This window comes from Anas acuta, chromosome 6 (assembly GCF_963932015.1).
Source record: "Anas acuta chromosome 6, bAnaAcu1.1, whole genome shotgun sequence".
Taxonomy (NCBI): domain Eukaryota; kingdom Metazoa; phylum Chordata; class Aves; order Anseriformes; family Anatidae; genus Anas; species Anas acuta.
The window spans coordinates 30,818,868-30,834,124 of NC_088984.1; the positions used below are offsets into that span (position 1 = coordinate 30,818,868).

At 47.7% G+C, this 15,257-nt stretch overlaps 1 protein-coding gene across 1 annotated transcript in view; it reads right to left on the bottom strand.

Annotated features, from left to right (window-relative positions):
* LOC137858486 (uncharacterized) overlaps positions 1-15,257 on the bottom strand; it is a 116,482-nt gene that overhangs the window by 55,866 nt on the left and 45,359 nt on the right. Inside the window, exons 9-15 of the mRNA XM_068686325.1 lie at positions 12,016-13,368; positions 5,258-6,557; positions 4,914-5,070; positions 3,607-3,700; positions 2,481-2,676; positions 2,038-2,261; positions 697-829 (exon numbers count right to left, since the gene is read on the bottom strand). The gene's annotated coding sequence lies outside the window, so the exon portion shown is untranslated. The remainder of the gene's footprint in view (positions 1-696; positions 830-2,037; positions 2,262-2,480; positions 2,677-3,606; positions 3,701-4,913; positions 5,071-5,257; positions 6,558-12,015; positions 13,369-15,257) is intronic.

Genomic DNA, 15,257 nt, shown 5'->3' on the forward strand with positions numbered 1-15,257 from the left:
CGAGCTCAGAAACGCGAGGAGGGAACGACGAAACGAGGCTCAGTTTAGGAGAGCGAGTGCCAGGGAGGGAGAGTGATCCAAAACACAGATACTGGGGGGAAGAAATACGAATTGAAAGCAGGGATTAGGAGGAGGGTGTCATCGGAGACACGGATTGCTAAAATATCAAGGCAAAGTGACTGTCATCAGCTTGCGGTGTCTGTGTTAGAGGGGGCACATCTCTGGCACGGGGAGCACGAGTGGAAACCACTGGTGATTGCAGCCCTAAGTGGAAACAGGAGACAGCTCAAGGCTGGACAGGAATGTGTAAGAGATAAATGCAGACAATTTAAAGACATATTGAAATGGTTAAATTAAATTCAGAAAATTCTTGTGAGAAGCTAAAGTTACCCTTTGAGAGCTGTGGTACTCCAAAAATATTTGTAAGTCCCCACCAGGTCTTTGTTCAAAAACTTATTCAGAAAAAGGATGTTCAAAATCTCGGATTTTCAGAAACCCAGGTAGAGACTGAGGATTTGGGACAGTTCAACTCATCTTTGTGCGAGCTGGCAACAACAGCAGAGCTGAGATACAGCCACCGACGTACCAAGGATGTGTTTCAGCTCCCTGGTATGCGACAGCAGTCCCTAGCCAGGATGTACGCATGTTTACCTGTTAACCAGATTTTCAGAGCACATCTGTGATCTATGAACTTACCGCTTGGGGAGAAGCTGAGCTGAAGGAGAAATCGTGCACCTCTGCATAGACGAGTCTAATTTCTTGACAGTTTTCTTTCCTGGGGTGACTTTAAGTAAGTTTATTGCTCACGGCTGCGGGCCACAGTCGGATCCTGCAACAAGAAGGAGATGAGGAAAATAACACCAGGGATGCTCATGGTAGGGACCAGCACACTGCTTGCTGGTCCTGCAGCCCAGCTGGGCTAGAAGGAACACCTGAAGAACAAAAGCCCAAAAAACAAGTCTGCATGGAAACAGGCAAAGGCAGGCCAGCAGCAGGCAGCATGTGGAGGGGACAGCATGGTGTAAGGGAGCCCATCTCTCACGCGTGATGCTTGGGAATTTCTTAGGGACTAACAGCTTGCTCCTCAGCCAGCCAAGTGCTGAATTCAAACCGCATTCCTCTCACCACCTCATTACCTCACAGCCATTCCCCTGCCCATGTCTGCTCATTTAAACGGGGCTCCTTAAGGCAGAGGATGCTCGTTAGGGACGTGGTATGATAACCACTGCACTCGTGCGCCTTCCTAATTTGATGCATCTGATGAGCCAGAACTTAACGAATGCAAACTGCTGCCCAAGTTACTTAGATCTGGGCAGGCACTTTCTGTCTTCCTCAGCATATTCTATGGGCTGATCTCATGACGTTCTCCTTTATGCCAGGTTTTTTTTTTTTTTGTCTATTCGAATTTTCTTTTTCCACTAGAAGCCTCCAAGCTGGGCTCCTCTCCGGCACTTTGCATGTATTATTTCACTGCTTCGCTGGACTGGTTCAAATTATCATTTTCCAGCTGAGATGTATAGACTAACTCATTCAAGACCACTTTTCTCTGCGTGTGACAACGTGGATTTCTCTGTGGCCCTCGAGGACATAAAACGTGCCCAAGGTGCTGTGGGAAAACCAGTGTGCGGGGAGCGAGCCTTTAGACAGAGGAAAGAAGTTGTGCTCTGTAAGTAGAGTGAAGCTGTGTGCTTTCAAGTGGATTTTCCTAGTTTGGGGGATAAACTGATTGGCAAATAACAACCCGGTGTGGGCAGTGGGATGTCACAAACTGCATATGGGAAAGGCCAAATCGGGGTTTATTTCCACTACTCACAAAAGGAAAAAGGCACCATCTCATGGCCATAGCTCTGATATTTGACACAGAGCTTAAATTCACATGCAAGATAATCTTAAAAAGTAAATGGTGTGTTTAAGTTAAAGCACCTGAGGTTCTATTTATTCTTTTGCTTCAGGGAACAGATAGCGCTTAAAAAAAAAAAAAAAAAAAAAAGCCTAAGAAATAGGTGTTTCCAATCCCCATACAAGGAAAATTCATACCAGCAATACAACTGTGAAAACTCGGATTTCCTTGAGCTTGTTCTCGTGGAGAAAAAACAGTTCCTGTGCCTTAGGAGCCAACCTGACCATGCATCGAACTGCAGCACGACCAATACCTGGATGAATGTTGCGAAAATTAACTCACGGGTGATTCGAGAAGTCAGGCAGCAAAAAGCAGATGTGATGATAAAAATCACAGCTAATCCTGGACGATGTATTAAGGGCTGTGGGGAAAAAGAAAAAAAATAGAAAAGAAGGAATCAGTTTGCAAAATATGATTGTTTTTGAGCAGTTTGCTTAGCAACAGGCCAACAAATGCTCCAACCATGGCTTTGTTTCATACTCTCACAGCAGTACCAAACTGCATTTCAACACACCCCGGTGACCTCAGCTGCACTGCTCTGAAGCCGGGGCATCTTGCAGCTCCCACCGCGCAGCCTTACCCCAGCCTCAGCCTCATGGTGGAGCAGAGCAGTCTGTTTCCTCTTTCCCACGTTGCAGCAAGCCGTTCCCCCAGTTGCTCAGGCTGGGCATGACGGAAGAAAGTGATGCGATGTGCCAATTTCTCTGGCTGTGGGCATTGCCCTGGTGCAGCTCCCCTTGGCTCCGCCTGGCCTCGCTTTCCCAACACTGAGGTTGCTGATGGGGAAGTCAAGGTTAGGTCAAGGTCTTACAGCCTTTCTCGTTGGGCACAGAAAATGAATCAAAGCCCAAGTAAAGGCTGTTTTCTTTCTTTTTTTTTTTTTTCTCCATGTTTTCTTTTCCCAGCATCTCACGCATGCCAGTTCCCTGGCTTTGGGAGCATGGCTTCACTTTTCGGAGCAGACCCGATAATTTGTTTCCAGCAGCAGAAATAATTCAGGCAGCTTAAACAAAGGCCACTGGAGCCGATGGGAACAGAAAAGTGCCAGAGACTTAGAAACTCAGCCTGAAATATGTTTCAGGTCCATTTGTATCCCTGCATCTCCATGGACTGGGGGGTGAGGGAAGTAGCCAGGTGGTATAGCTTTAACCGGGCCCATTTTGAAGGCAAAATGTCTTAATTTCATTATAGTTTAATCAACTTAATTGCCACTTCACTGTTTGGGAAGGCTCCGCAGTGCTGGACAGTGCACCCGAGGGCTTGTCTGAGCCAGAGATGTGCGAGGCTCAGGTTTGCCCACGGCAGGAGGGCTGGCAAGCACCATCAGACCACCTAAGCTTTAAAACATGACAAAACCAAGCCCAAAGGCACCCACAAGCCTCTGCTGGACGAGGCAATTTCAAACCAAGTGGCTCAGCAGCTGTCCTGTGTGGCATGAGCCCAGTTGCAGAGAGCCCCATGGTCTGGTCCAGTGCTGGGAACCCCGGAGCAGGATTTACCGTGCCAGCGAGTCCCAGCCTCGGTGTGGGATTGTGACCTGGATCAGGTCAGTGGCAGTGGGGTCAGTGGCTGATTAGCTGCTGAATGCACAGGGCCCTGAGCCCGCTGAGAACAGCACGGCCACGACAAGTGCGTTCCTTCTTGTTCTCAGAGTTCAGAGCCCCTCACTTTGCAGCATCTCTCTGCCCCCATCACACCCTTCCTACCTCCCCACGCCGAACCGCAGAGGGTGGCAGCGCTGAGTACATCTGTTTCCTGTTTCACAAACTGCTGTCGCACACTTCCAACAGGCACTCTTGTCTGAAATTGAGAGCCAAGCAATGTTATTTACAAGTGTTTGTGCTCCTGAGCCTATCTGGCTGCTCTGTATTGTACTGCCTGCTGAACGTGAAGCCAAATATCAGAGCAACTCCTTTCCCATTATTTGGAGAAGTTTGCATCGTCCCCTTTTTCTCTTACTGCTATTGAAAGTAAATGTGTACCTCAGATATCCTGACATTTATCAGAAATAATCAAAGCAGACAGAAAACAGCTTCAAATGTGCAATCGTGACTTGAACTTGTCATAAGTACTCCTTAATAAGTTGTTACTAATAGTGTTTGCCATGAGAACCCACGGGCCAAGTGAGTGTACGTGCTGCCTTCGCTGCAGTGAGTCCAGCGGGTGAAACCCTGGCCAAAAAAATTAGTGGTTGAAGGCCCCAGCGACTTGGCTACAGGCTACATCACACACTTCTGCAGAGATCTCTCACGAGACTCATCATTCGCCCAGCCAGAACCTAAATGAGACCCAAAAACGAGCACCCTTTGCCTCCGCTGCCATACATTGTGCCATTGCAGTGCTGGGAGGAGATGGTGCCTTGCCACTCACAGCTGCTCATGCATCCACCTTTCCATCGAGGCTTTCTGCCACCTTCTGCTAATGCTTTGGATGCAGCCAGGAAGGCTGAGGCAGCCAGAGAGGCTGAGAGCTGCATCCATTTAACAACTCCTTTACTTCTCCTACCCTGTGGGGCTGTGTCCAGGAGGACTCCCCCAAAAGGAGCTCAGCTCCCCGGTGTTTCACGTTAAGCAGCTTGAGACTGATGGGCCCAGCCACGTGCTTAGGGATGAGCATTAGTGCAAGGATTTGCAGAGATAGGACCCTAATCCAGAGAACGGCATCGATCCCTGGTACCATGCTGTTGATTAATGTCAGTCCTGGGGCATCACCAAAAAGGAAATCCTGTGCTTCGGGACACTTCTAGGACCAAAGTCTTATCCCCCAGCCTGCCTCAGCCTCTACTTGCCACTTACACATTTTGCATGCAGAGCTTGAAGCTGAAAATATGCAGGCGTGCAAAAGCGTTGGCACTTTGCAGGATGAGAATTTGCAGATGCTTTGGCAGGGTCTAAGTCCATCCACCATGATGGCTGCATGAGGAAAGGGGGGAGAGAAAACAAAAACGACCTCACAGGTCCGCAGCTGCTTGAGAAAGCAAAATATTCAGCATCATTTCCTCCATGCCTGTTACCTGGCATATGGCTTTCTCTTCCCTGATGCACCAAATGCGAGCAGCTCACAGGCTTCATCTCCTATTGACGTGCTGGGTCTCAGCACTCTGCTGCAGGCTCTCATCTCTCCACTTCTTTCCTCTCGCTCCTCAGCTCCGATGAGATCTCCCAAAGCAGCTGCACAAGCAGGAAACAGGACTCAAACCTCTGAACCTCAGGTGCACCCCCTATATAATCCCCCAATTCCCCTCCCCGTGACTCGATGCACCAGCGCATCAGGCACCACTTCTGCGCCAAATAAAAACTGCAGCACCTTAGCTTGGAAAATAGCAGCCTGAGCTTTTAGTTAGACTTTAATCCTCACCCTGGGGACCACGGGGACAGCCTTGCCAGGCTCTGACCTTCCTCAAGAGGTAATTCAGCAGGGATTTTGCAGAGAGATTCCTGAATTGCAGGAGGCCGCCTGGTTCTGGGGCAGAAAACAGGACTTGGGAGTCGCAAAGCTGGCTCCTGTGTTTACAAGAAGATTAATCTTGTGATGATCACGGCTTGTGATGTTTCCCAGGCAGCCCTGCAGACGCGGCGGGGACAAGGCCAGGCCCCTTGAGACCCTTGCCGATAAACAAGGCCGGTATTTGCGGTGGCTCTTTTCCTGTGGGAGCTGAACCCAGCTTGAATAAATGGCTTTCTGCAGAGAGTAAATGAATCCATGGCCTCGAACCACAGAGCTGCATTCACCACTTGTCATGTGTTGGTACACACCGGCACCGGGATGCCCTCTTACGAGTCCCAGTGAGGTGCCAACTTCTGAAGAAACTGTTGGACAAAATGCAGCAGATAGGTAGTGTGAGCACCATTTCACACCAGTCAGTGGCTCTTTTTCTTGGACCAACACTTGATGTGGTAATGGTTTTGCAAGAGGATGATATTTGTATTTACTTCCATTTTTTTCCTAAGCATAAGAGACCTTTTTGTTACTTTTTTTTTTTTTTTTTTTTTTTTTTATTTTAGCTAAATTGCCTTTCAAAGGAAGCTTTGATTCCCCTGGGTAGACAGCCACACTCACTGGTGGATGATGGAGGCTGAAGAACCGTAAAGACCCTGCTCTTAGAGCCTTCCCAAATCCTCAGCTGCACTCCAAGAGGCTGTGCCACATTTGAGGGAAGGAAAGGGAAAATGTGTCAGATCAGCATTAATTTCCAGAGAAGAAAGGGGGCAATCCTTATGTGTGTTTTGTCTGCCACGGTCAGGAAGCGCAGCAGACACATCTCAGCACCAGCATCATCTGCTGGCCTTACTCGTTCCCTTGGGTTGAGGCCCTCTGGAGAGAAAAGATTTTGCAGGCGCAGCAGAAATGCTTGTGAAATGTTTATCTGATCAGCTAGAGGCTTTGAAGGCCTGCTTTGGGAAAGAGTTCTAACACTTCATAACTCAGATGCAACTGGGAGGTTTGGTGTCTCCTTTTTTGTTGGCTTTTTGCAAGGGAGGCTTTTCTTTTAGGGCAGCAAAGCGGTGTTTTGTACCAAGAGCTAGGATGAAGTCAGGATGTCGCAGTTCACTGAAAACGTATGTCCATGTATTTGTGGCCAAATACATGCTGCTCCCTTTGCAATTAACATCTCACCTTATCAGACACACTGTCTCGTTCACTGCATAAGCAAACCCTTGAGGAAAAAAAGAAAAAAAAAAAAAAACAAATAAGAAATGAAACGCGTATTGATGCTAACCACAGAAACCATCTGCAAGTGCACATTGAAACCTATGCCCTCTCCCCCTGCTTGGCACTGAAGAAAAACCAATATTATCCAACATTATCCCTTATCGTTCCTCTTTAAGACTCCACTCTCCATGTTAAGGCTCCCATAAAATTGAGGTAAAAACACTGCAGTGAAGGCTTAGCCCAGCCTGAGCCCAACCTGGTGATCCCTGCCCTGTTGGCAGAGGAATGTGCACCAAATGTGCTTGAGACCCCTGGTGGGAAGGTCTCCCAAAAGCAGCGATGCTCCTGCACCTCCCGTCAGCAGTAACTCGCTTAGATGTGATTAATTCCTGCAAATCTCCCACTGAGACCAGTTATCTCCTACAGATAACGCTGTAATCTCCTGTAATCGTTGACTGCAGGAAGAATTCCTTCTTTATAACTTTCATTTTCTCCATGGAGAAGGTGATAATTTCTGCTCACTTCCTTCGCAGTGCCACAGAGTTGTTCTGGACCTTCCCCACTTCTCTTTTCTTTGACATTTTGTTGGTTTTTTTTTTTTTTTTTCTGGTTTATTTTTTTCCCTCAGGTTTCTTTTTTAGAAATGAGCTGCAGCTTGACTGTCTTGCTCCTGGTATTGCTTCATCCAGGCAACTTTCCTTGCTGAAGCAAACGGGGCTGGAGCTTGAGCAACGTGAGCTGAGACCAACAAACAAGATAGCTGAGGCAGGAGCGGAGACAATGTGATGCGCTGCTCTTGCGAAAGGGAAATACAAACCGCTGAGGCTGTAAACAAGTGTTTCCTGGCGGATCAAAACCACAACATTGCAGACAGTAGCGAAGGTTTCAACATTTTCAGGGCTGTGGCATTAAGGATGAATTTCGTGTATTTCGATTCTGCCGTGATTTAAATTTTTTCATAGTGCCACAAGGCGATGATCGACAAGCACAGAGTATTTTAAGCTTCCCAGCTCCTCAAAGATATTGAAGTACTTGGAACGTGCTGGTCTCCATGGGATGCTTGAAAATATTCCTTCCAAAGGAAATTAAATTTGAGATACCGTTTCTATAAGCTTACATCCAAGGAGGGAACAGTAGATATTTGATGGAGAAAACTGTGCTCCTCAGAGCTGTATTGCCATTTCTGTCCCCTTTTCATGGTGCAGAGGCCGCAGAAGACCTGACTTATCCCCTGCCGTGTGACAGACCGGCAGCTTCCAGAGATTATTATCAGAGAATTTAGATAATCTCAAGCTATATGAATCAATTAATTGCTTCTGTGGTAGTACGTCTGACACAGTGCCTGCTGATAGGTTGCTCTTTTCTGATGATGGAAAAAAAAAAAAAACTTGGCTGCATTGTTTTTAGAGAAAATACTGTTCTCTGTTGTTGGGAAGGGAAAGGATAACATCTTGGTCCACCATAGCACTTGCCTGTTTCCTCTGGCCTCCAAGAAAGCTTTCCACATAGCATCCTGAGGTCGAAGAGTCAGTCTCACCCTCCTATGCACACATCTCCACACTGAGAACATCCCACTGAGGATTCATGCAAACCAAGTGAACTGCTCACAGCTCGCCTGCAAACAGAAAAGATACTCACGGCTTTCATTTCCAGCAGCTAATCACCACTGGTCTGCAGAAAAAAGCCCTCGCCTCATTCTTTTCGTGCCGGGCACAGCCAGTCCCTGCCACTGAAGACCCTGAGCCTGACAGCTTAGGAGGGACGTAAAGAAATTATGGAGGACAACTGCATCCAGAGTTATCTAAATCAACAAGAGCACTTGGAAAAGTTACAACACACATTTCAGGTTGAAGCTGACCTTTAACTACTGTGGGCTGAAATAGTTTTCTGCAGCAGAATAGCCTGAGAAAGGGTTGTAAAGGGCTTTCTATGTTTTCCCCTGAAACACTGAGTAATGACCTCTCTTGTCAACGAGAAACCAGCTACATGAACTGTTGGCCTTATCCTGGCTCGCAGCCCCTGGTTCTTAAAGGTTTCAGGTGCGTATAAATATGTGCATATGTACATATATACATGTGCGTGTGGAGTTTAGCAGAGAAAATGAAGGGCAGATGCTTCTTAAAACTCATAGGCAACCCAAATATCCTCACCAGAGCTGTACTCAAGCTAAGCTGTTATTATGCTCAGTTTTATTTGGATTTCACTTTAATCCTGAAGAATGCTGTAAAATACACCTTCCTGGAAAATATAATGGGAAAGGATCCTTCTGAAGCACCCACTGTCCTTGCCAATGAGCCGCAAAAGAGGGAAAAGACATTTGGAAACTAGTGTTCAGAGACTGGGCAAGAGGACTGGAAACTCTGCAGAGATGCTGTTCTGTTGTCCTGTCCTGTTTGTCTCCTTTTCCTCTTCTTGTTCAGCTGGCCAGTGGCTGAGACAAAGTGTTTTGACTCCTGTGAGTCACACTTACCAGAAACATTTCGCTTCGGGCATTTCCTTGTGGTTGCCATGCTCCTGGTCCCCCTTCTTTCTGCCTTTCCCATTTAAATAGAAGGACACCAACTACTTTGTGGAAATATGACATGTTCTCATATGAAGAGCGCCGTGTTGGTCATGCCCAAACCTTTCCATTACAGCAGTCCAGGAACAACTGTAAATAACATTTGTGATCAGAGCAGGAGCTGCAGAATGAGACACTGATGCCTGAGAGGTTCCTCTGTATGGCTTCAGCAGCTCCTAATTTGTGGGAAGGGGATGGTTAAAAAGTGGGAGAAAGCAAAGTTTGGCTCTGCGCCAGACTCGTATCTGTGCTGGAAGCGGGGAAGAAAAAAAACACTGATTTTCCACCACCACCACATGGGAAAACAGCCATTGTTTCCTCCAATCTTGGCTGTTATCCTCCAGGGCAGTGTCTTTGCTCGTGAGAGGAACTCTCCCCACGTACAGGCAGCTTCTCCAGGGGTTTCTGAGAGGGCAGAAAGATTACACAGCAGCAAAGCATCGTGGAGAGGGAAGGAAACGCTTACTCTGCCCTATCTGCACCCCACGACCTCCTCGACCTGGGTGTGCCCTGTCTCCGGCTTTGGGGGCTGATTTCATGGAAAGTCCCTCGGGACTTGGAGCTACCATGAATCACAGTCCCCTTTCCTTTTTGTCCAAAGTGGCACCAGCTTTCAGCTCATGGTCCTGGCCAAAGCACCCAGGGGAGCTTTTGTGCCCACCTCTGCCCTCTCCTGGAGGCGTGATGGAGAGCGTGGCATCCCTCCAGATTTCTGCTATTCAATATCAAAAACTGCATCGTAGCTGACGGAGATCCACCAAACAGCCACAGGGAGAATGGCCCCAAGTTACTTCTGATCCACCAATGCGAACATATTAACAGATATCCTAATTATTAGGGAAGTTCTGAAATCCAGAGCTCAGAGATGGGTGAATCCTCAGCCACCAAGATTTCTAAATTGTTCCTCATCACCCTTCCCAATACCATGTCAGCAACCAGAGCCAAGCACATCCTTCATCTGCCAGCTCTCGCTGAGTGGCTCCCAAACATTTTGGAGGAAGGAGCCTCTCCCTGTCCTCAGCGTTGCTCATTTTTCAACAGATCTGCAAGTGAAGGATGGTGTCTTGAAGGTCACCCTACAGGGTCTAGCAGACAGCCAGCAATCTTCAAAGAAGACCGGGAACCGCTGCGCAAGTGGAAAGTATTAATAAGCACATGTTGCAAAGCCGCGTGTCTCCACCCAAAAACTCAGTGGGGTTATTCTTTCTCCAACAGCCTACCTCAGCCTCCGAGCTACCGTAACTGCTGGAGGCCTGGATCATGACTGCTGCCTTTTGCAGGGTACGCTATAATTTATAATCATGTATTACAAAAACAGCCCTTCCCGTGGCTTCTGGTTGTGGTAACAACTTGCCTCACACCCTGACAGGGAGTCGGGTTTCTCCTGTTGATGCTCTGACTGATCAGATTGCCGGGTTGCTCCCCAAAGATCCTTAAATTTCCTGGCTCTAAGAGGCTCATTTTGGTCCACGGAGTCCAGCAGAGGATGTCTGCACCCAAAATCTTCCTCATTTTGCTCAATAATCTTGTGCTGAATTTTCATCCTCCTACCTCTGAAATCTGTAAAAGCAGCATTCCTGGGTTATTCCTTTCTTTTTGGTAATTGATCCAAGCCCTGCAGATCTGTTTTCAGCCTCATTTTAATTTGTCTGGACTGGAACATGAAGTTCAGACCTTTATTCAGACTCTGCTATATTTAATTTCCCATCTGATTGAAGGCTCAGATTTTCCAGAAGGAGCCCAGCTGACATTTTCAACTGTGCACCATTCCCAGCCGAGGTCAGTGGACCAGCTCACACCCCTTTGAACACTGAGACATGCAACAACATTTCCAGGACAACTTCAGCATCCTGGACTTTGACTCCAGAATTGCCTGAAGTGACAATAATTCTCACCCAAGAGGGCTGGGTGTGTTTCCCCGTTAGGATAGGAAAAAATGCGTTGTGACACTCAGTGGCCTCAAACCTGCCTGAGGGTGTGAGTCTGGTTTGAGTCCTGGAGTCGGTCCCTGGCCATCTTTGGTACAAATTTCACCCAAACCTCAGGCTGCTCTCATTTATGTTGAATGTTGGGCTGAACGCCAGGCCAGCTCAGGATGCAGAGAGTCAACAAGTAACCAAGAGTCATATTCTGTCCTTTGTTCTGGCAGTGATGAATCCGTTCCTGCAGATCTCAGCCACACAACGAATACTTGAGGTAGGCAGCAGAAAGTGAAATCATCTTCTGACGTGCCTTAATTAAGGCTGTGGTTTCGACTGCATGCCTGCTGACAATTTAAACCTGGGGGCAGAAATCTGTTAACTTGACTCCTTTGGCTAAAAGAGAAAACCAGTGCAAACCAGAAAGATTTCTTGATTCTTGGGAGCTCATCTTGAAGTTTAAAGTTTTCTTTGCATAGTTTTCTATCGTTTACAATCTTTTCATTGCAAAAGCAACCCTGGCCTTCTAAAAAGTTGGAATCCCTGCCCAAAAAACTAATTGGCCGGAGCATTTTTGATCACCTGCATAAAGTTATCTGCAGTTACCTCAGGTATCACTGTAGGACCCTCTGCAGCAGATGCAAACTGGTGTCCCAACTCAGCCAAGCACCAGGCATTTTGGGGAGGTGCAAGGCAGAACATAAAGCAAGAAGAAGGTGGAGGCAATGAATCGCTGGTCATCAGCCCTACTCTCACTTTCTCATGCAGCTGCGTGGGAGGTGTTTGTGTGGTACATGATAATAAAAGCTGGGATATTTTTCCACCCGGATTTTTTCAAGCTTTGCTTTTGCTGTAGATCCCAGAGACCAGATGTCTGACATTAAAGAAAGAACAACTCACTTAACTTCTCTTTGAGGACATTTGGGGAAGGAAGGAAAACAAGCAAAGAGAGCAGGAGAGCAGTGCTGCCCTGGGGTTCCTACCTTCTCTGGGCTTCAGGATGTTTCTGCATCCCCCAGTGACCTGGGCACGGGGTTTTCCTGAGGACCTTTGTCCCGTACCTTCTGCATTTGGGCAGAGCCCTCTCTGGACCAGCCTTGCATGGCATCGCGGGGGATGATGTAGCTCCAGCAGTGCAGCTGCCTTGGTTCTGAGAGCAAGCGGTGCCTGCTGATGGCAGACGTGTTAGTCAGCTCGACATTTTTTGGGCTTCTGTGGCTGGCTGGGGTCATCTGCTCATCCTTGTAACGTGCTGACACCAAAGGCATCGTCTTGCACAATGAGTCCCTGTGCACAGCAGAGGTGTTTAGTCCAGCTAAAACCCACAGGACATCCACCCCACACTCACCGCAACCAGGAGGCAGACCTAACAAAATAAGGCTGTGAGCAGCAAAGACAAAACCCTCAAAACCCATCCTGTGTTACTGGAAGGGAGCGAGACCTCAGGCATTTTGGTGTCCTGGTGGCATGTCTTTGAGAAACAGACTTCAGCTCATGCTGCGGAACAGAAAAAAAAAAAAAAAGGAGGGAAAGGCAGTGATCCATAGAGGTCTGATATGGCAAACTGCTCCCAGGGTCTCTGCTCTGGTGATAGGGTTAAGTGAGTTGGGAGCAGGTCAGAGCAACCAGGCTCCTGCTGGGACTTCCATTATGCGCAGGGACAGCAGACGAATGGCAGCGCAGGGAAAACCTGTGCTTGGTAAAGATCATTGAATCACAGGATCAGCCAGGCTGGAAAAGAGCACTCCACAGACAGGGCCAGACATTAAGGCTTCAGAGGTTTTCCCTGAAATAACCACGTAAAAAAATGAGTTTCTGGGGCAATTAGTAATGTAGGCAGGGAGACTTTCTGCATTGCCATTGTAAGCAAGCAACGGTAATGATGGAAGCAGAGCATCCAGCCTTCCAACACCAACACACCAGTGGGACTCCATGCAATTGCATGAAGCCAAGTAATGGGACGGAGAGGTTATTGCAGTGCCAAAAAGGGGCTTGGCCTTTCCCTTCCATGAGAAAGACACAGTGAGAGCAAGACAAACAAAACCAACGAGTGCAGGGGTACCACTATAGTCCTGTAGCTGCAGCCACGTCCCGCAGGTAGGTCTGAAAGCAGCACCTTCTGACAGCCGCTCAGGATCACAAGCATGAGGTGCTGCCCCATTTTCTCCAGGATTATCACTTCTACAACCCAGCGCTCCCAAATCCTGGTAAGTGAGGGCGAGGAATACAGCCTGCCACGAACCACAAGTTCCTCGATGCTTCAGAGCTTCCTTCAACCTTCTGGCATTTGTATCCTCCAACAAGAGTCCTAGCAGAGCTCGTTTCCTCCATCTTTCCTAAAGTTATTTAGGAAAACACTCCATTAGGCATCAGCTACTCTGTTAAGATTTATTAGCTCCCGCTGGGAGAGAGGAACAGAGATTCACATGAGTCATTAAGTTTAAGCCTTGCCGGCAGGATGGACATGAAAAATGATATTTTAGTAGGGTTTGCATTGGCACTGCTTACCCACTTAAACGCTTATGGTATAATTACTAAGGGAAAAAGGATGTTGTATGATTTCAGAAAAAAAAAAAAAGAAAAAAACACACAACCCAAACACAAAAATCCTCTGCAGAACCCAAACACGCTACACACATTTCTGCAAATTCTTTATGGTGGGGTTGGCTGCTCTGCTAGAACAAGTTACAGGGATCAGGTTGTCTGTGTCCTCCCAGGCAAGACCCTATTCAGAAGCTTGATTTTTTTTTCTTGATTTGGGGGTTGGATCCGATGATCTCTTGAGGTCCCTTCCAAACCCTACAATTCTGTGATTTTACTGCAAGGGCAAGCGAAAAAAGCCAACTGCTGTCTGCAGCAGAGGTCATTATAGTGAACGCAGACATGGTTGGAATTTGTTCTTGGGATATCCTTTGTGTGGCATAAATGAAAATCTCCAAAGGATGCTTGGGCTGAGTCTTGCTTTTTAATTTCATTCAAAATTAGGAAAATTGAAAATTTTAACCAAAAGGCATTTGGCTAGAAAAGCAGAAGGCATTCAGGCAATCCATGAATGATTTTTTTTTTCTTCCTGGTAATTTTTGTATATTCTATTCTATATTTTGGTGTTTCTTTCAGCTATTTTTCTCCTCTCTGTGTCTCATAGACATGCAAACATACACTGCTAGTTGGCCAGTCAACAATCCCCCTTGATTTAGTTAAATAGAAATAGTTGGAGGAGCCTTGGCAGATCCAGTTCTTCATTCCAGGCTGATGTGGGATATCACAGGGTGCTTGGGGTGCTCACAGCCCATGGATTACAGGAGCTAAAAAGCCATGGCAGCATCCAGCTCTAGGTCCTGAGGGGCTGGTGGCACTCCCTGAGGTCCCTCTGCAGCAGATAACAAATCCCAGGTGGCCTGAGAGCATCCTAACCCCAGCCATGACCCCCTGGCAACACAGAGCAAGTGCAAAGAAGCCATCCACCCCATTACACAAGCCCAAAAGGAGCAAGCATGAGCACCTGAGCCCACGGCTCCTGCACGGCACGTAGGCAAAAAACCTCCCTGGCAGACAAGCAGTGCTTTGTATGGTGTTGGGAAACACAGGTTCCTGCTCCCGGGCTCAGCCAGAGCCTGATGGCCGTCAGAGCGATCCCAGCAGGGCGACGGGAGAAATTCATCACATTAAGAAAACACGCTATAATTAGAAATGGGTTAAAAACAGCTGGACAGACCTCATTACTTGTTTTTTGTTTGCTTTTGCAAAACCAATACCAAGAATGGTTTGGCCTCGGGCCTCGTTTCTGAGCTCATAGTATTCATGGGTGGATCTGGGGACCAGAGGAGTGGTTTCAGTTAAGAGCTGTCGGCAGTAAAGGAGCAAACCATCACCCGTTTCAGCGTGCTCCCACGTTTGTAGTGCTGAGCCCACTCTGACCATCACCCCTCGTGTCACTGCTGGTTTGGAAATGAGGTGACTGAATGAAGCTGTGGAGCTGCTTTGCTGCACGTCGGGGCTGGGTTATTCCCTCTGTATTCAGCCCGGGGCTCTGCAGAAGATGCTCACTCTGTAGGGTGGCAGTAGAGTGACCCAAGACCAACCAATACCTTATTCTGTAGACCCTGCTCAGGTGTGAACAAGGGGCTTGGTCAGGCAGATGAGAGCTGCCCCCCTGTTCAGGCAGCTCCCCTGGTACCAGAGCACAGCACTTGACATTTATTGCAGCTCCTCTGGAGAGGGATGC